We start from the raw sequence: 20,927 nt of genomic DNA, 5'->3' as shown, positions 1-20,927 counted from the left end.
TGCCCAAAAGTCACAAGGTGTGTGTTAGTTGCTAATGACTGAGAAACAAGCAGGAGCCTCTCTACCTAAAAATGATATAAACTAGTACTGCAGGGCGCACGCAGTCAGACATGAGTCTTTGCTTTCCCTTGCTGTTGAATAAGTTCCTGACTGAGCTGTCCAGTGCCCAGTGAGTAAATTGTGGAACTGGGGTATTGCACCACAAAGCTTCCTGGTGACTGGCAATTTCTGTTGTTCTGATTGGTCTAGGTTTACTTGGTCCTGCCCAGGAGGCTGGACTTGAGGACTTCTCAAGGTCCCTTCCACCCTACAGTTCTGTGATTCTAGGATAGTTATAGGGTATGGGGAAGTAAGAGTAGTATTTCTCTCCCAAATATTTTTTCAAGTATCCTATGGTTTTGCACTCTGAACATTTACTGCATTTTGGATCCAATCCAGCACCTCCACTGAAGTGGAAAGACCCATTGATTTCAGTAGGCATTAGATCAAGCCCAGTGAAATGAGTGCAGTGCAAAACAAAAGTCAAAGGGCCAGAGTCAGACGCACTGGTATCAGTCTGGTTAGTCTGTGTAAGTCACTGCACTTGGATGGCTCAAGTAGGCAGTGGCGTTTAAGACAATCTACACTTCCATCATAGGTGATTCACAGTGTCACACTTGTGTGTAAACAGGGATTTCAATTGAAATCTGGTAATCTGGTTGGTATTTTGGTTATATCACTTATGAACCCACTTGCTGATGGCAGGTACAAAGTGGTTAGCCTATGCAAATGTCTGACAGCATATTAGCTATCTGGTAATTGATATTACATTCATCACTGAACTATCGGAGCATGGAATCCACATCTCCCTCCCTCTAAACTCTTGTCGCTCACAAGGTGGGACTGTGTATTGCTCTGGCTGGCTCAGATATGTGCCTGTAGAGTTTTAGATGATTAATACTGAACTAGTCACACTGTTCTACCCTGATTTTGAGTATCACTTAGTGGAGGAGCTGCCAAAGAACATTCCAGAATCAGACGAAATGGAACAAAGGTGGGCCAGCTTCAGTTTCAGGTTTTTTATTTTGTTTAATTTGAGCTTTTTTTCCCCCCTAAAAGTGAAAGCAGACAATAGCAAAATATCCTACTAACAGAATAAAAACTGGGTGGGATTTGCCATGCAGGTTTCATGTCAAAGTTAATGATTTTCTGTAGAAGTTTTTAACTTCTCCAAGGAGCTTACAAACTAAAATTAACGTGCATTTCTAAGTTGTAAGGAGCTGGCATGCATCGTTGGTGGCATTGACCATGACCAGGCAGGAATGCTGCTTTAGTCACGCTCTAACTTTGTAAACAATATTTCTATATTACATGAGGTGGAGGGACTCTGGCAGCAGAAAGGGCTTGGGCAGCTCCTTTGTTCAATGGCCATTTGAAAGCCTTTTATTTTCAAGGTGGCTGTGAACTAGATGTGGGAAAAATTAAATTAGTGGTTTTCTGATTGGATAACATCATCAGGTGGCTACCCACATAAAAATGCAGGCCTCTGCATGGGACACTTGCACCGTTTCCCTCCTCCCCACCCAGTGACTAACCCTAGTTTTGACATTTGAAGTTGGGAATATTATTCCTGTATTTAAACCTAAAAACAGAGCCCCAGAGCCCTTACATAAAGGCACTGCCTGGAATTTGACAACTTACTGTGGGTATTTTCCTGAAAGAGGCCAATCCTGCTGTGGGACATCCCCTCTCAACTCCCTGCCTTCAATGTGGTGGGAGAATTGGAGTAAGGGACTTCCTGAAGCCACCAGAAGCCCTTTTCAGCATATCATAGACAGTGTAGCTGTGGTTTGGGGACATTTCTCCTCTAGCCTGAAGGAATGTGCTGCTTAGGGCCACAGAGATGGAAGTAGGAGGGTGAAGGAAATGTACCTCATTGAGGGCCAGAATTCACAGGGTCCTCTTTTAACATTACCTCAGAGATAAATGTGTTCAATCCCACTAATGGTCTGACAGTATAAATGAGGAGAAACGTGTTTAGTTTAAATGCAGTTAGGAATTCATTCTGGATCTTGAAACTATTCCTGCCATGTAGCTATTCTCTTCCACGTTGTCCTTCTAAACTGCCCAAGCGAACTTTAAGCTCAGACAATGTTTCCCTTCACCTTTTGTCTACTCCTTAGCACGTTGATCACTCTGATGTCTGGGTCTTTAAGATGTGATGCAACATTGTTAATGATGGACCCTACCTGCCTGAAACAGTTCTTAGCCAGTCAGGTGTGTGTGTGTTTTGTGTGTGCTACAGTTACACTCAGTGGGCAGCCATTCTGGAGATAGAATGTCTGCTGCAGTTTCCCTATGGAGCAGTCCCTGAGTGCAGGAACTGTAAATCTGCCCAGCCCTCATACAGGCCATGAAAGGGGGCTCCTTCCCACCCATACATATTGCACCCTCTGCAAAAGTGTCAGGCACATGAGGCTCAGAGGTAGGAGAGCATTTCAGTTCTGTCATGAACATCCTCTTGTAGGTAAGACTGAAGCTGAAGCAACTTCAGGGCAAATATCTGAATAGATCTTTCCTCCATCCAAGGACAACAAACTATGTCCCATATGGTTTATTATGTTTGGGCCTTTTGGATGAGACCTTAAAAACCAAGAGGCTGATTTTAAAAGTATTTAGGCCCCTAAAGATGCAGATAGGTGCCTACTGGGATTTTCAGAAGTGCCAGGGCATCTTTAGGTAACTAAAAACCTTGGAGAATCTGACCACAAAATGCTATTGGCTCTATGTAGACACTAATCTCCCTTTCTTATCCCCCCCCATCCTGATCCCTGTTGTGCTGGATGAATGTCACCCTCACCCTGAGAGAAGGCTGCATTTCAGTGGTGCAAGTGGCTCATGTATAAACTAACCATTGCACCAGAATATGCAGTAGGAGTTGGGATGAGAAGTGTTACAGAAATGTACAACATTATTACTAAGTGATTATTACGTATTAATTTATTTACCTCTATGAATTAGGGATGGGTGAAGCACTCTTGGTAAAATAAGAACTGACCCAAACCTTTTGCCCCAAACCAAATCTAAATTTGAACAGAAGAGCTGGTATTCCTGCTTTCCTGGACTTATGCCAGCTCAGGTCATTGCATTTTGCTTCCCTAAACTTCCCCTGCAGTTCCAATTATATGCTATTCTTCTTCACTTTCCTCCCTACAACTGTGCCTTGCACTGTGCTTCAGCAGTGAGTGAAGTAATCCCTGTGCTTCATTGACTTCTCGCAAGGGTTTGTGAGGCTGAACCAGCTGGTGTTCAATCCCTCTCCCATTAAAGTCAATAGGAATTTTTCTAGTAACTTTATTGTGAGTTGATTCTAACTCGTGTGTGCTGGGCATCCTTAACTTCCACTGATTCCAAGGGGAACTGAGGGGTACTAAGCACCTCACAGACCTAGACCTTTGGGTCTGTCTATACTGCAATTTAAAACATGTGGCTGGCCCGTGTCCTCTGACTCAGGCTCACGGGGCTCAGGCTAAGCAGCTGTTTAATTGTGGTGTAGATATTCAGGCTCTGGCTGAAGGAGTGGGGGACAACCGAGTGGGGGAAGAGGGTTCATTAGGAAAACTGATTTCAGTCTCAAGCTTCCAAGAGGGTGCTTTATTATAAATACAGTGAGTGGGGAAAATATGATTTAATTTATTTTGAAAAATACGTTGCAGGTGTCCCCTTCCATAAATGCAATTCAGATCATTTCTGCCTTATGAAATAATCATGGACTCTTTCTGCTGTGCATGCCAAAGATGTCCACTCATCACCAGATTAAATTTACCTATTAGTTCAACTGGCACTAGAATATTATTCAGTGCAGCCAAGTCCACTCTCTTTGCCCATTTTGTTCCACAGTGTTCATTAGACAAGGTGAATGATGTTGTCTCTGTGTGTGGAAGGATAGCATGCCAATGCTTTGTCTCATTTTCAATTTGTATCTCATCACAATCCTCCAGTTCTGTTTGTTTGAAGTCACCTACATTCCCCCTAATGCTTGTTAGCTTTTCTTTTAGCTTTCTCTCTCTGTCTTTCAGTGATGCACGAATCATCTCTGCAGTAGCAGGGAAAAGGATTCCAGTAGTTAGATTATTTTGCCAAGGGAAATGCACACATGGAGTTTAATATTAATGAACAGATTCTGAAGAGTTGCATTTAAATCAGCTCTTGGAGTGTGGGGGTGGGCGAGGGTGGATAGAGATAAAATATGACTTGGGTAGCAAAAAAAGTTATACTCTGAAGCTATAGAGCTAAAATATTTAAATTGTCCTGTGGCTTAATATCATCCATGAAACATTATGGATATTACTGGGATGCTATAGAGCCCAGTATTTGGATTCTGGACTTTTGTCCAGGCTTGGTTGACTCATCCCCCTAGCTGTGACTCTTAAAACTTTCCTGGTCTATGGTTTTGTTCTATCTTCCCATTTTATGAACATTTGAGGTTTCAGTCTTCCTCCTTCCTACTGCACAAGCCTCATGAAGCCTCCCTACATTTGTCCATCCCACTGGGATATGCCCATCTCTGGAAATGCTCACAGCTCAGCATCAACCTCTTGCCCCATTATTAAATGGAGTATTTTGTCAGGTGTGCTGAAGCTCTTTCATAACAGGGACCACAGTTCAAGAGACTGCCTTGTGGGACTACCCTGCCTTCCCATTTTCAGTGGCAACAATAGCAGCTGCTCCCAGGGAGTAGTCATGACAGAATTTATGCATTTTAACTCCTTTAATATAGTAAGGCCAAGACTTTCAAAAGTGACGAGTGATTCTGGATGCCTCCATTTTTTGTGCCCAGCCTGAGACACCTTTAAAGGGACCTAGCTTTTCAGAGAATGAGTGCTCATCCACTTTCTGAAAATCTGATTTCTTTAAGGTGTCTCACGTTGGTTGCCCAGAAATTGAGGCAACCAAAATCATTAGTCACTTGAAATCTGTGCCTAAGTGTTTTGCTGTGAGAAAGTTAATCACATTGGCTCAGATCCTCAAAGGTATTTAGGCACCTAATTCCAATGGAAATTAGGTGCCTACCAACCTTTGAGGATCCAGCCCATTGTCATCTCCTATTTTTTCTGTCCTTTCCATCCTTCCTCTTTCCTCCCCCTGGTCATGCCTGATTCCCATTTCCTCCTCTCTCCCTACACATGCTTCTTTTGCCTTGCATGCAAGTCCCTGCCACTTGATTCCCTTTGGCCCAGCCACCTCAATCTCTTCTCCTCTCCCAAGCCACCTCTTGTCGCTCTGAACATCCTGCCTAGCTCTACTGTTCCCTTCTCTCCTAGGCATTCCTCTCCTGCTAGTGGTTGGCAGCTGCAGTCTGGTGGTTCCAGACTTTACGGGAAGTTCCTGTTTTTTTTCTCTTCCTCTTCTTGTAGCAACAGCTGCCCTAGCAGAAGCAGCAGAAGAATCTGGACACCTGTAGAAGCAGCAGGACAGAATAAAACCCATCACTTTGTGCCTGCAAATTCTGCAGATCACCAGTAAGTGCTCCAGGCAGCAGAATTTGGGAGTCTCTGCTTCAGCTCTCAGTACCTTTTGGAGCTGTCCTGGTGAGGGAACGCTCTTGAGTTGCAAGATGTAAATTAGAAACGGGCTCAAACCAAAACTGTAAATCTGAACATCCCTGAGTTTTGGGTGGGGCTTAGAATCTGAATGTAGGTCTAGATCAAAATATTGTCTGGCCCTATCTCCATAATGAGCTGAACCAACTCCTCAGATCCAAAAAAGCCTGAACATAGAAAGGGTTCCAAATTTGAAATCACAGGAGGCTGATTTCTAGGCCCCAGTTTGGGGTGACATTCTAACCCTGTTAATCTGCTTCTGCAGCTTGAATGGGCTGGAAAGGAGCTGATCTCCTCGCAAGAGAGAGAATCCACAGTTGGTGTAAGGATGGGGGAAGGAGGGAGCACATCAGGGGAAGAAGGGGGATGGTGCCACTCTCCTCTGCACTCCAGCTACTCTGACCTGATTGGTTGTGTCTCACAGGCCATTGCACCTCAGAATTGTTTGAGGAGCCCTGAAATTGTCCTCAGCAGCCCCAGGATCCTTGAGATGCAAAACTGGTGTGAGCCCATTTTTGCCACTCCATCCTGAGCTATGCCTCATCACGGCCACCAGAAGTGGATGGACAAATGTTACAAATTTGCACCCTCTGATATTTAGGTCCCAAAAAGAGTTCTGAAAAGCATTCTGTTCATGTTTGTGCACATCCCTGCTGCATTACCCAGTGAAGAAGAGTGGGATAAATGCTACTATTACATCCCAAATGCCTCATTTGAGCCATTTTGCAAAAGGATTCTTCCAATGCAGACTAAAAGGAAAAAAACTGTTCAAATTGCCTTTTTTTGGAGGGGTGGGGCGAGGGGGGACTGTACAATGATGACCTATTTAATCAAGCCTGCTAAAGAAAAGGCAGAGATGACATAGATGATGATAACCCTGCTATAATTTGGATTCAATAAAAGTCAGGGGAGAGAGGTTCTAAATCATTTTTCGAGGTTAATGGAACAGAAGTAATTTTTCTTTTATCCTATATAAAGCTCCTGTCTCCTGCACTTGAGTCCTCTGCCGCCCTCCGGGCCTCACTTATAGTGCTATACAAAGTCAACATGTCTTCTCCCCTTAAACAGAGGGGACAGACTGACCAACAATAGATTTCATTTTTAAATTTATATTGGCTCCATTCATCCCACTGGACTGTTATCTGTGTATATAGTTTGCAGTAACTGCACATGCCTGGGACTAGTCTGAATCAGAGACACTGGGAATAGGGAATGTGTTCCTGTTGCCTCTTTTGTTTCTTCTTGGTTGGACTGGAGCCGAGAGTTGTGTAAAGTGTCTGGCAGCTGATTTTAATTTCCCACTCCCCGTGTCAGGATGGTTTTACAATAGAAGAGCAGCCAAGATACGTATCTCTGTTCTCCTGCTGCAGCTCCTGTTGAGATAAAGAAAAGAGACTACTTCAGCAATTAAAATGGGAAGACATCTAGGAAATATGTTACGTCTCCATGGCTCCCGGCCTCAGGGGCTCCATATGGGTCTCTCCCAACTGAGCATCTGTGGAGTTTTGGCTCTAATTCAAGAGGCACAACTGCTATTCATGTGTTTCTCTGGGTCTCTATCTCTCCCTCCTCTTCTTCATGCCACTAGCCACTCAGGGCTTCTCCATACAGGTTGGTTTAGTACCTGCCAGCCACAGATGAAAGATGGCTGCCATCTGCAATAGCTTCAATGGAGTCTGCTGATAAAGCACCTACTGACAGTGTCAGAAAAGCCCCAGGGGATTTTTGTTGTTGTTGTTTGGAATCTCAACAACTGGAAATGGAGGTTGAGGCAACTGTGCTTGATTGAAGGGAGAGAGACTTTTTCTAGTGGAAAAATAAACACTTTACAATGTTCAACCAGCCAAGGACAATTATCTGGGTAAATGATGCACAAGCCTAGGTGGCAGTTAATCCAGTTAAATTGCAGATGCAGTCAGAAAAGTGACTGGAAAGTGATATCAGGCCTGCTCCTGCTCCCACTGCATGAGTTTTGTGATCAGTCCTTGTGAACCTGGGAAAGGGTGCATTGTATGACATCATCCCTCATTATTATTCTCTCATTGGCTTCTCATCAAATATATTCAGTTAGCAAAAAACGTTTTCTTCTGAGTTGCAGCTCTGCAGATACAGTCTGGAATCTGAAAGTCAAGCTGGTTCTTTCTGCACCTTACAGCATCCCCTGTAGTAAACAACTGCTGTCAGGACTTAGCTGAAAAATCTGTTCATGTGGGAACCAAAACAGTTCCCAGAACGCTCTCCCATAGCTGCACAGGCCCTAACAGAAGAAAGTAAGCAAATATCACTTGGAGACACACACAGCATAAAAGCTGAATGAGCTGATATTTTTACTGTCACTTTTCCCAAAACAACCACACTTTCAATATTGAATAATCATAGTTATCCCCATTTTATGGATGAGGAAACAGAGTCACAGAGTATGTATATGACTTGCTTTAGATCACACAGCAGGTCAGTGGCAGAGCTGAGAATAAAATATAAATCTTCTGAATCCAACTCTAATGCTCTAGCCACTGGTCCTCAGTTTTACTCAGTTCTTGCTTCTCTGAAATTCCTACTGAAGTAAAAGTAACTAAATAAAAATTAAGGAAGGACCTCTGGATTTATCTCCTGATGAATAATATGGCCAGGTGCAGAGCCAAGCTCCAACCCCCCCCTCAACTTCTGTGCCGGACAAAGCTGCATGCCAGTTGTATTGGGAATGGCCTTTAATCTTTTATTTCCTTTATGGCTGTTGTTAAGAGGGTACTGAATTCTCTCTCCTTTTTTTTTGGTCTCACTGATGCCGCTTCTTTTGTTTTCTTTTAAGAGCAGCACAAGTGTATTGAGGGCAGACAAATTACATTATCCTGATAATTAACCATCTCACCAATGTAGTGGCATCAGCAGTGGTAATGCTCTGTAACAATTTGCATAAATTAGTTTGAGTCCCAGGAAAGCAATTTCTGTAGCATTTAGGATGAAAATAAGAAAAGGGGGGCTGAAGTGGGTGGGTCGGCAGACAGATTATTTTAATTCAGAACAGCATTCAGTAAAAAGGAGAAGACTTAATGCAGCCATGAAAGTGCTGTGAGCCTTGTTAGAATGAATAAGCTACTGCAGAAGTGGGTAGTAGCCAATTTGGATCTGATCTTCAGAGGTATTGTGCACGATCCTGGGGAGTGATAGACAGGATACAGAGTGACCTACAAATTAGAGGACTGGGCCAAAAGAAATCTAATGAGGTTCAACAAGGACAAGTGCAGATTCCTGCATTTAGGACGGAAGAATCCCATGCACAGCTACGGACTGGGGATCGACGGGCTAGGCAGCAGTTAGGCAGAAAAGGACCTGGGGGTAACAGTGGCTAAGAAGCTGGATATGAGCCAGCACTGTGTCCTTGTTGCCAAGAAGGCTAATGGCATATTGGGCTGCATTAGTAGGAGCATTGCCAGCAGATCAAGGGACGTGATTATTCCCCTCTATTTGGCACCTGGTGAGGCCTCATTTGGAGTACTGTGTCCAGTTTTGTGCCCCCCCCCTACAGAAAGGATGTGGACAAATCGGAACGAGTCCAGTGGAGGGCAAAAAAATGATTAGGGGGTTGGAGAATATGACTTATGAAGAGAGGTTGAGGGAACTAGGCTTGTTTAGTCTGCAGAAGAGAAGAGAGAGGGGGGATTTGACAGCAGCTTTTAACTACCTGAAAGGAGGTTCCAGGAAGGATGGAACTAGGCTGTTCTCAGCGCTAGTAGATAACAGAACTAGGAGCAATGGTCTCACATTGCAGTGGGGGAGGTCTAGGTTGGATATTAGGAAAAAGTTTTTCACTAGGAGGGTGATGAAGCACTGGAACGAGTTACCTAGGGAGGTGGTGGAATCTCCATCCTTAGAGATTTTTAAGACCCGGCTTGATAAAGCCCTGGCTGGGATGATTTAGTTGGGGTTGGTTCTGATTTGAGCAGGGGGTTGGACTAGATGATCTCCTTATGTCCCTTCCAACCCTAATCTTCTATGATTCTATGACATTTTAATTAAAAAACTAGAATGATATAAAATTAACATGGCACATATTAAATGGATTAAAAACTGGCTAACTGGTAGGTCTCAAAATGTAATTGAAAATTGGGAATCATCATCGAGCAGGTGTATTTCCAGTGGGGTCCTGTAGAGGTCAGTTCTTATCTCTTCCACTGACTTGCTTTGTGACTTTGGGCAAACCACTTAATTTTGCTGTGCCTGAATTTGCCCTCCCATAACATGGGTACATTAATAAGCATCTACATCTAAGGGATGATGTGAAGTTTAATGAATTAAGGTTTGTAAAATAATTAGGGATCTTCAGATGAAAGACGCTATAGAAGTGCAAAATATATTATAATTAGAGACAGCAAGGATTGGAGAGGAAAAAAACAACCCTGAAGCTATCACCACCAGCAAGGGAGAACTTCTATATTAGAAGTTACTTTCTGAAACTAATAAACAGATATTACTACTAAACTTCATAGATTTTTTTTTAGGCTAGCTGGAGAAATAGCATTGTTACTTATTTATTCCAGTCAATGGACCTGATTCTAAGCCTACTGACGTCACCTTCACATTGGCATAAGTCCATTGATTTCAGTGGAGTTATGCAGAATCAGACCCAAAATATTTAAGGACAGTGTATAATGGTTGTTAAAGGCATGGGCCCTGGTACTGCAGAGGCTTACACTCACGAGTAACTTTACTCATTTAAGAAGTCAGTGAGACTACTCACATAAGCTACTCACATCTGTATGTGCAGGGGCCATGGTATGCAAAATCAAATGAATTAAAATGAATTTCAATATTGCCACATAACCAAAATCAATAAAGCCACAAATCCTTGGGGAGGAATGCAGTAATAAACAAAAAAATTGTGTAACACAAAAAAGCTTAACTGAACGCCTGCTCTGATAGGTTTCATTATGTAACACAAAACACAGGGATTAAGCTTGACCTTACATGCCTGTGTAAATCAGTTTAGTAAGATGTAGGATTTTTTTTGCCCTTGTCCAGTTCAAAGCCAAGAAGGATAAGACAGTGAATTTGTGAAGGCATTTTAGAGAACGCAGGTAGAGAAGAAATGGTATAAAAGTGTGCAAGTATAGAATAGAGTGTGATTCATACTCCAGGCATCCCAAAGTGAGCACGGGAGTCGTGTTAGGTAATGTCAGTGAATAGGCATCCTGTCAATTTTAAAATCTATTTTACTCTATAAAATATGGTCTTCATGGCAGTTCTTACAGGATTTACACTCCTTGGCCATAGCAAAGGGAGGCTGAGGTTAAGCAGATTCCTCAGAGGGAGAAAAGTACCTGCCACACCCTGAAAAGCTAGTACATCCTGTCAGTCCTGGAGGGAGAGGCTGACAGCTGGGCCTCATTAAAGAGTAGAAGCCAAATTCTCATCTGCTGTAAACTGTCATAAATCCATTGAAGTCAATGGAGCGCTGTCTAAACCAGTGGAAGATCAGTGCCTAGACCTTTAAAGAAAGGAGGTATGCTTGTTAAAGTGGGAAGGAATGCATTCTACCTGTTTCCTGTCCACAGAATCCAGGGTGCGCAGTGTAAGCAGTTCTGGCCTCTGACTGTTTGGGAGCTCTTAGGTTCGTGTGGTTTCCCTGGATAGCTGGGAATGTGGTGGTATCAGATAGAACTCCAAGTGACTGGAATAAAACCCTGTTTAAGACCTACCACAAGGGAGTCAAACTGGGAAAAATTAATAGTGGCTTCTTCCCTGCCCCCTTCCCGGCACATCTTCCTCCCTTGCCCACTCTTCACCTAGTTTCCCTCTTTGGCCTTCCCACCAGTTCTGTACAGGATCTTTAGCTACAGCTCCATTTCCCTTCTCTTAGGTTCTCTGACCAGGGCCTCTTCTCCAAGTCCCTTCCTTCCACAACAGCATCCTCTCAGCTTGGTAGAGTGGTGCACAACACCCACACACACACACACACCCTGTATATGTGGCTCCCTGTAGTGGTGCTCCTCTCCCTTTGATTGGGGGCTCAGTAGTGATCCTCCCCAACACTGATATTGGAGCAGGAGGTGGTGCTTGTTCTCTGGTGGGAAGTACTGCAGCTGGCTGAGACTGGCGTAATTCTGTCCTGCCAGTGCAGTTTTGAATCTGGTGCCACCTGGAACCAGATTCTCAACCGAGAATAAGGGAAGGGAGGAAGCAAATAGTGTCCAGTTTAGGGAGGTTGGTATCTGCCATATCTCCTAATCTGAGTCCTGTCAACAAATGGTGCACATTGATGTTTGACGCTATTGGGGCTGCCACAGTCCAGAATGAAGTATTCTCATTGTAGAAACACAAAGTGGGTAGGGGAAATGCAAAAAATATTCTAGCTCTGTGCTACTTAGACTATCTGCTAACATGATTTGTTAATCTGGAGCATTTACATCACATTATGACCAGTTTAACACCTAATCCGTGACTGAAATGACCAGGAAAGCAAGGTGTTGAAACTATTTAGAAATGCATGACGTTCAAAACATATGGTTAAGAGCCTATTATATTCTAAATTAGCTTCTTGTCTAGTTGTTTACAGCCCTAAACTATGAGATTAATATTGCTCTGGGGAGCACTCTCCTGTCTGAAGGATGTTTGAATTTTCCACAACAGTGCTATTGACCTGGTCCCAGGTTTGCTTTCTCATGACAAAAACATACAGATGCCTTTCTTCTGACAGAAATCAACCTCACAAAAATAATAATGTACATATACCATGACGGAGTCCCTTTCCAATATTAACATTCCTTTGCTAAGTATTAAAAAGGAAATTGCTTCGCAGTTGGATAGTGACTTTCATATGTATTTCTCAAAATGCTTTAAAGGTGAGTAAGCGTTATTTCCCCCTCATTCTTACAGGTGTGGGAGAGTGGGAAACCAAGGCAGAGATTGAGACTTCAGAGTGTTCTCTGGCCACCCAGCTCTGAAGAGCCATGGCTGTCAGCCATGCACCAGGCTAACAGCCGCACTGCCATCATGCACGGTGGCTGACAGCTTGTGACCCCCCCACCCCATAATAACTTTGTGATCCCTTGAGGGGTCCTGACCCCCACTTTGAGAACCCCTGCCCTAGTGCTACTGTTGACAAGTTGGGTGGAATTATCCTCAACAGCTTTGAAATTACTGAGGTTCTCAAAAACAGAAGGACCTGTGACCCTGGTTTTCAAGGTCCTTAAATCGGAGGGGTGGGAGGTTGTATGTTTGAGGAGTAGCAATTATTCCATGACTTTTAGGGGGAAAAAATTACTGCCAAACTCAATGCTAGCATTTTTAAGTCTATCTTTGCAATGAAAAGGACTAGAAATTGATTCTTTAAAAAAAAAAAAAAAGTAACAATTTCTCTTTATATTAGCGTACAGAATGCTTTACAGAGCAATACAATTGTGTTTCTCTTTGTACTTGGTTCTCATTAGCTATGATCCTATGTTGTAAATAGCTACCAAACAGTAAGCCTTTGTTTTCTGGGTACTGCACCTTTCCCTTTATAAGAACCAGTGGTGTACCAAGGGGGGGGAGTGGGAGGGAAAGTGGCCAGGCCCCTGGGCACCAGCCTGAGGGGGGGCACCAGGCCGGCCCTTCATGATGTGCAGGAGATGGGGGGTGCAGGAGGCTCAGAGGGGTGCAGAGCCTCCTGTGCCCCCCGCCCATCATGAAGGGCTGGCCTTTTCGGCTACGCTGGTGGTATGGCTGGGTGGGAGCAGGGGGGGCCCAGTCCCGCCCTCTATCCTGGACCCTGACCCAGGGACCTTGTGAGGAGTAGCCTCAAAACTGCTTAGTCCTGGGAGAGCTACTACCTTCTCTGGGTCGCCTGTCCTTGGCCCCACAGCTTGTGGTCCGCTTCCTGGAACCGGGGCGAGGGTCCCCCCCATCACCGTGGGTGTCTCTGTCCCTGTGATCCTCCCCTGTTTGGGCAAGGTCACCCCACCTCAACTCCATTACTCAGTTGTCTGGGTGGCCAGGTCCTCCTTCAGGCCTCTGTGCCTATGACCCTGGGCCCTGCCCAGACGGGCTTCTCTTGAACTCCTGTACCTTGTGTTGTGGTAGCAACAACAATCACTTCAAGTTCTAGCACTGCGCTGCTGCTCCTCTCAGCTCCCCTTTCTGTCTGACAGGGAGGCTTTTAACTGCTGGGGGCAAGCCCCTTAACTGGCCTAATTGGCCTAATTCCCTGGAGTAACCTCAGCTGAATCACACAGGGAACGAGGATTTGTTGATCCTGGGGCTAATCTATATACCTTCCAACACTCTCCTATAGCCATCAGGTCTGGCCCTGTCAAGTAGGCTTGGCCCCTGGGCGCCAGAGACCCTCCATATGCCACTAATAAGAACTGTGCTTGTATGTCGACATAGCAGTCATATTTTCATCAGAGATGCTGCAGCCATACATAATGGGGGCTGCACAAACACACACTGGGCACTTGCTCATGGAAATTTTATTTTTGTTCTAATAGTTCCACATCACCACAATTCTCATGTCTTTCCATACACAAAAGAAATGTATAGAATTGCTCTTCAAGATCAAGGTAAACGAGAGCACAAAATAGTTTCCCTAAGGGAGAGCACAGTGAAAGGGAATGTCTCTCCACCATAACACACACACATACACACACACCACCAGCCAGGCCTATTATAGAGACGGTTCTGCACTTCAATATTTGGATCCAGATGTAAATTTTTCCCCAAGGTTTCAGAAAGTTCAGGTACAGGGCCCATCTGTTTCTGATTAAATACCGACTTAGAGCTCTATTAAATTCCTACAAAATTATGCATTCTATCTACATCTAAAAAGCTCATCATGGTTAACAATACATCAGTACAATGAATCCCAAAGGAAAGGATTACCCTCTTATTAGAAAGTATTGCTCTGTCTCTTGTATAGCTCAGACTCTTCTTTCTTCCCCAGCATTTGCTGTAATTGCTGACACTCAAATCTAAGCACTAGGAGTCCAGCACCAAAAACACATTTTACTTAGCAGCCTCCCCTCATCCCACTGCCATCTGTGATATCATACAACCTGTCTTGCACCAATGAAGTGTGTAGCCATAAACCAGAATAACAGTGCACATCTGACCATGTGCATGAATGAGGGCAATAGATGCCTATGGTCTCCATTACTGTTGCAATTTGTTCAAAGCCTATTAATGTATGGTAACAAATATGCTGGTCTCAGCACATCTCATAGCTCTTGGGTTTAAAATTGTTCAAATGCATTTCCTCTGCTGTGGCTTTTTGGTTTGGTTGGGTTCAGTTGAGGATGCTTGTGTTTTGTTTTCTCAGCTGGGAAATTCCAGTATGCCATTTCCTCCTTCCAGTCTTAAGTCTCCAATCAGGAGCAATTATGATACCACATTATGTAAATATTAAAGACAATCACAGGGTTTTAATTAAAGCCAACTTTGTATCTTTTCCCTGCCCCTTTCAACCCACTTTATTTTGGCAAAAACACTTAATCAGCTGCCCCAAATTATGCATGCACCAGCCCGTGAGATTCAGCAAGGCCAGGATTCTCAAGGACAAAGGAATATACTGAGCTCCAGCATCTCACTTTGTTTTCTCCAGCCATCTTTTGTGGTGTGTCATGGGAAAATTCTCTCCTCTCTATGTTGCTGAAGGAATTCCTGTCAGACACAAGTCAGTGGCTTTCTCTACTTCTTATTTTCAAGACATGACTATTCTCTTTCTCTCTCACCCATGCCTTCTCATGAAAGATAGTTACTCTCTCAAAATTTAGAGTATCAGGATGGATTGGAATGGCACAGACTGATACCAATCTATAGTAATGCCCATTATTATTAACTCATTTCCCTCCCTTCCAAAAACAACCAACCAACCCCTTTCAATTTAAGAACAGGCTTATTGGCATCTCAATACAGTGAAAAAATGTGGGACTCTTATTTACTTCACTAAAGAAGTTTCACTGAATCTACTTTCACTATACATGGTTTCTATTGTATTTATCATTCCATTTAAAAAAAAAAAGTTTCAGATGTGAAACTTGGCATCTGACATGAAATGTTAAGCTTTCAAGGAAATTTCTGGCATGATGGATATAGGAAAGGATTCAATATCTCTTCCCCTCTGTAAATTTCAACACTAGCCAACCTGCTTAAATGTATGGAGGTTTCAAAAAGGAGATATACATTGTATTTTTAATCTAGCCCTAGGACAGAAAGCTGCAGGCCAACTGAGATCATCTTTTGTCCTACCTCTCTGCTGTTGGTTTTGAGACAATGATCCTCATTTCCAGCACTGGATCCCTGTGTTGTAACATAAGCAGCACTGCTCCATGCTCCATAACTACAGCTAATGAGCAAGAAACTATTTCAAACAAGAATGAGTCCAGCATGTTTGAGATTAGTGTGGTGTTGAGGTTCAAGACAAATGAATTGTTTCCTGTCTTTAGTGGAGACTAGATCTGCTTCTGATCTGGGAGTTGGCTGTGTGTGTGTAGGGGAAGGAGAGCTGGGCAGCAGAAGGAATAAAAAGTAGATGGGGGAGGGAGTCCAGGGAAGTTGTTTTGGTCTTTGCAAGCAACTTTCTCTGTAAAGAGATTCCACTGCCAGAGCTGCAAGGAAACAGAGGCTGCTCCCTTAGGGGTTGAGTGAATCTCACTTACATAAGTAACCACTTGAACGAATACTGCATTATATCAACAGGAATCTGTCTCAGACAGCCAGTTTTTTTTTTTATTAGCTGACTTGTAAAACTTAGTGGTATTTGTGTTTAAAATCAACTTTTAACTCAGCCTTTCAGAAACGTGTTTATTCGTCATAGTGCAACCTTCTCGATTTAAAAAAAATAAACTGGTAGTTCTCACCTCTGGTTGGCTAAAGCACACATTAGTTTTGTTCCCCCAAGGAAATCAGAATGCAACAGTGTAATGGATACGCTGAGCAACTCTATGGTCGTCATTATTTGTTGACCACTCTGTATGTTCAACATTGTAAAGTAGAAAGAGGAAACCAGGGCCCCCTACCATCAAGGACATTACAACCTCTTCTACTGCAGCAGTATTCACCCTAGAAAATGTTTCAAACATGTTTTATTGTTTTTTTCCCAAAACAGATGAGTGTTTAAATCTGCAGATACAAGCGGTTTGGCGTAATAGGGATAAAGTCCATGCAATAGATCACTGATTTCTCTGAGGCCTTTCACACTACTTTTGAACATAAACAGTTTGGCAGCTTTGCCTTGCCATTTATGTAACAGTATCAGGAAACCATTATTCTGGGACAATATCCTGTGCCCTAGACATGGAAGACTAGAATTTTGCTGCATATATCTATGATAGCAGGAGAACTCTGCTCTGGCAGTTGGTAAACACGACAAATAAAGAAGGGAGTACAGAACTGGAACAAACTCTACAGATAACAGGCAAAACTCTGCTTGAAGTCTGCAACCCACGCAAACCAATCAGTGTCTGTGAGGTGAAATAAAAGAGATGGTATCAGTGTAAATAAGGCACAATTTAGCTCAATTTCTCTATGATTTTTGTAATGTTCCTATTTAGGCCTTGTCTTCACTGACAGAAAGGTATGTTTTCACTGCAGGATAACTACTGTGCGTTATCCATTCCACTATAAATCCTAGTGCATGCAGAACTGTAGTATTACTATAAGGCAGTGTTTCTCAATTAAATTTGGCCACGGAACCCTTTTGAACTCCATAAATAATTGCAGAACCCCCCAAACTCTTAGCAGTCTTCAAATGTCGAAATAAGCAAAGGTCAGCATTTCTCACTTAAATTACACTTACACTGGATACCCTCTGCTGGAAAATCTGAGACATCTTCCCTTTTTCGGCGGCGCGGAGAACAGCTGCTCTCGGCGGCGTGGAGAACAGTGTTCCCGCGGAACCCCAATTGAGAAACACTGCTATAAGGTAAAGTAGGAGAGGTCAACCATGTGTGGAGGTAGACTGAGTGTTGACCTCGATTAGCTACCTCAAAGTAAAAACTATAGGTGCTTTGTCACCATTAGGATTTCTCAGCAAGATAATTACTGCATGCTAATTATCCCATGGTTTCAAAAAAAACTGAACCACTTTTTTTACAGTGATGACAAAGACTTGATCTCTCCAGTGGACAATCCTAGCAAGCATAAGTGTCTGCTACTGACTGACAACTAATAGAGTTATAATGGCATTGGCTTGTGCTTAAGGTCTGAGGTTTTGATCCCATTGGTCTTGTGTTTATTTGGATAGAGTCTTACAGATATCTTGCTGAGATTGCTCTGACATATAGGTAAATGTACTTCTCAATGGAAAATGTCAGACAAAGGAGAGGAAGTGTGGAATTGAATTTATAATCAGAAAAAAAAAGAGTTAAAGATCAGTGAGAATAAGCTGATCTGAAATACACAGTCTGTAGGACTTTCACGTGTATTTATTTGGAAAATGACTTTCTTCCTTTGAATCCTAGGGCAGATAAAAAAGATTACAGCCATTATTGAGTCTTCTGACAGTCTCATCTCTAGGGCTAAAACCACGGTCACTCGCTATCTACACTTAATCTGATTTTTATGGAAAGGTCCTCAGAATTAAATTTTAAGGAAGAGAGAAAAGCTGTATCTCAGTAATAGTTACAAAATGGTTAATCTTTCAGAACTTGGCAATGCCTGCCTGCATATCGTGTAATGTATTAAACTGTTTGAGATTTTAATGCTTTAGCTCTATCTAGCAAGTCTAATGCAATGAGACCCAGAAGAGTCATCTTTACTGTGTAAGCCAAGACCTCCACTGAAAGAAATGAGGCCATGTTTACCCTACAAAATTAAGTCGACCTAAATTAGGTCAGCGTACAGCCACCACACTAATTACATCGCTTGTGTGAGTTTACACTTTGCTCCTTGTGTCAGCAGTGTGTATCCTGATCAGGAGTGCCAGCATCAGTTGTACCAGCAGCATGGGGCATTGTGGGACAGCTCCTTAAAGCTAGTAACAGTCTACATCGACACTGCATCTACCTAACTACATTGACCTTGACTCTATGCCACTCATGGATATGGAGTTAAGTTGGTGTAGCACTGCAGTTATGGTGATGGGAGCAAAATTTAAGTGTAGACACTTCCTTAGTTAGATCAATGGAAACTTCCTTGTGTCAGATCTGATTTACACTAGAGAGGTAGGCTGAGTCTTTGAGTAAAACTGAACACAACATCTTTAATGAAGTTATACAGAAGAGGTTTATTAAAGTAATGCAATTAGGAATAGATGCAGAGATTCTAAGGCCAGAAGGGATCACAATGATCAGCTACTCTGACCTCCTGCATAGCACAGGTCTACAACTGCCATGAAATAATTCCTGTTTGAATGAGAGCGTCTCTTTTAGAAAAACATCCAGTCTTGATTTTAAAATTGCCAGTGATCTGGAATTCACCAGTACCCTTGCTATGTTATTCCAACGGATAATGGTCCAGTGGACAGTCACACAGCTGGCGTATGAAGTCTTCTGTGCCCTACCAAAAAGACAATCTATAGGGTAGATCCGCAACTTCCTCTGTTAAATCAGTAACAAAAAGCTGCCCCATACAGAAAACACAGGTAGAGCCTACCAATAGGCCACTATGGGCCCAAGTGTGAGGAGAAACTAGTGGTGAGCATAGGTACTGGAACTAGGGGTGCTGCTGCACCCCCTGATTTGAAGTGGTTGTCATCATATACTAGGTTACAGTTTGGTTCAATGGCAAAGTTCTCAGCACTCCCCTATGCAAATTGTTCCTGCAACCCTGGTGGTGAAGGAACATGCGGAGGGCAAAGGGGAAATAAAAAGTGGTCTGTGTGGTGTGTGGGGGGTGGGAGAGAGAGATGTTTAATTGGCATGTGTTTGGGATAACCACCAAAGGCAGTGGGTGTAATAGGCGTGGAAAGACTAAGCCTCCCCAAACAGCTACTACCGGATGCTCCCGCTCTGTGTCTCCGCCTCAGGCCTCACTCCAACTTGGTCCCCTCTCCCGAGGCTCCTCCGCCCACCACTTGCATCTCTTCGCCTTCTCCTGTGAAAGGCGCAAGCAGTGGGCGGGAGGGGGCGAAGAGGTGTGAGCGTTGGAGCCTCAGGGGAGGGGGCTGAGTGGGGGCAAGGCCTGGGGTGGAGTGTGGATGGAGTCTCAGGGAGGGGGCAGAGCAGTGGCGAGGCCACTGTCCAAGCACCGGTGCCCTCCGCCCAACCTCCCCAAAGGCAGGAGTCACGTGCCACCCATGATAACCACATTAGTATCAAGTGGTAAAGCAGACAATCCCAAATTCATAGCAATAAGACTTCATATCCCCCAATACATGTTTATTTAGTTTCATGCCACAGATGTCGTGAGGAAGGAAGGGGGGTGACTTTAATAATAGTTTTGAATTTTAAAACAAATGTTGTGACGGAAGTGAAGCTGCTCTACAATCATTACAAATGCTGTATTATGATCTGGTTATTGAGACATTATCAGACAGTAAGCCTATCAGGTTAAATCAACAGGGTTGTTGGGAAAACAAGCAGGAAGGGGAATCAGTGGTTCAAAATAATCCACCTCACCGCAAACACTGAAAGGTTATTAAGAGACCATGTCTGAGCTATTAGTTGTGAAGGTTCCAACACCTGTCTCCAGCCGAGTTACAAAACTTGTTTTGCCACAAAGGGCTGATGCTGGGAACCAGAAGATCAAAAGGATTATAGTAGTTAAAAGGACTCTTTCTTTTCAGAAGGGGTTAGTAGTTGAACTGTTCAGACTGACACAGATACCTGCTGGAGTGTCTGAAGAAGCTGGGCCTGCTTAGGTTATCATCTGGGGATGGCAAGTCTTTAGGCTAAGTAGACATGAGCATGGATGGTTTGTTTTAAAATTATTTTCTTTAAATGCTTTTCTCCTACTGTTAAAATAAATGATACTTTGGAGTAAGGAGGCTTTCTGGTCCCTGTGTTCACCACTGCTCACGTACCACACTAGTCCCTGGAAGAGCTGCAGGGGCTGGATCTGCTGGGTAAGCATAGCTAGTACACAGAGGTCCAGGGAGAGGTCTATGGGTGGAAGAATCAGAGGATTCCAGCCCAGGAGAAGTAAAGGCAGGGGAGAGGGATATGGCTAGTCCTGCAGCCAGGACAGTAGAAATTTTATATCCTTCTGCTTGTAAAGCCAGCCTGACTTAGTATCTGAGTATCATATATTTGGATATACAGGTCTTTTAGGGAGAGAAATTATAACTAAGGAATTTGAGAAACCCCACTGGTAGCAACTTATACACAAACTACACAGAGGTAAAAGACTACACAGGGTACAACACTGATGAAAACTGAGTCCGTAATGTGTATTAAATAGAGCTATGTGGAGAGAGGTAACTCAACTTTGAGA

At 43.4% G+C, this 20,927-nt stretch overlaps 1 long non-coding RNA gene across 2 annotated transcripts; it reads right to left on the bottom strand.

The window, feature by feature from the left end:
- Positions 1–6,204: 6,204 nt before the first annotated feature.
- LOC137145244 (uncharacterized) lies at positions 6,205–13,680 on the bottom strand. Of its 2 annotated transcripts, none has more exons than XR_010917613.1 (2): positions 13,626–13,680; positions 6,205–6,955 (listed from the first exon to the last, which is right to left on the bottom strand). It is a non-coding gene; the product is annotated as an uncharacterized lncRNA (long non-coding RNA). The 2 variants fall into 2 exon arrangements; XR_010917614.1 differs by lacking the exon at positions 13,626–13,680 and adding an exon at positions 11,118–11,225.
- Positions 13,681–20,927: the final 7,247 nt, after the last annotated feature.

The sequence above is a fragment of the Emydura macquarii genome, unplaced genomic scaffold (assembly GCF_026122565.2).
Source record: "Emydura macquarii macquarii isolate MOO-44397 ecotype Brisbane River unplaced genomic scaffold, CSIRO-AGI_Emac_v2 contig_3517, whole genome shotgun sequence".
In the NCBI taxonomy this organism is placed as follows: domain Eukaryota; kingdom Metazoa; phylum Chordata; order Testudines; family Chelidae; genus Emydura; species Emydura macquarii.
The sequence above is the reverse complement of the archived record's forward strand: the minus strand, read 5'-3'. Positions and strand labels throughout refer to the sequence as shown.